Source organism: Aptenodytes forsteri, unplaced genomic scaffold, assembly GCF_000699145.1.
Source record: "Aptenodytes forsteri isolate BGI_AS27 unplaced genomic scaffold, ASM69914v1 Scaffold96, whole genome shotgun sequence".
NCBI lineage: Eukaryota > Metazoa > Chordata > Aves > Sphenisciformes > Spheniscidae > Aptenodytes > Aptenodytes forsteri.
In genome coordinates, this window is record NW_008795029.1 from 3,399,996 (window position 1) to 3,400,353 (window position 358).

The window sequence follows — 358 nt, forward strand, 5'->3', positions numbered from 1 at the left end:
CTGGGTGCCCGGGGCGCGGTGGCGACTGCCAGCCTCTGCCTCTTGGTGCAGCCGCGGCCCGTCCGCCTGCGAGGAGGAGGAGGAGAGGGGGGTTGCAAGGCCCCGGGGGGAGCTGGCCCCTGAGGCCTACTTGTGCCTGCTGCTGGAAATGGGGGTGGGGATGAGGAGGCCAAGGGAGTGATCTTTTCCCCCGCCGCTTCTGCCCGCGCCCTGCTCTGCGGTGTTGCAAGGGGCGCAGCTGGACAGGGGCCGGCCCGGCGTGGGCTGCCCGCTGCCCGGCTGGGATCGGGTACGTGCTGGGGGAAGGGCGCTCCTGCCAGGGGAGAGCTGTCGGAAAAGGAGTATTTCCCACACGCGA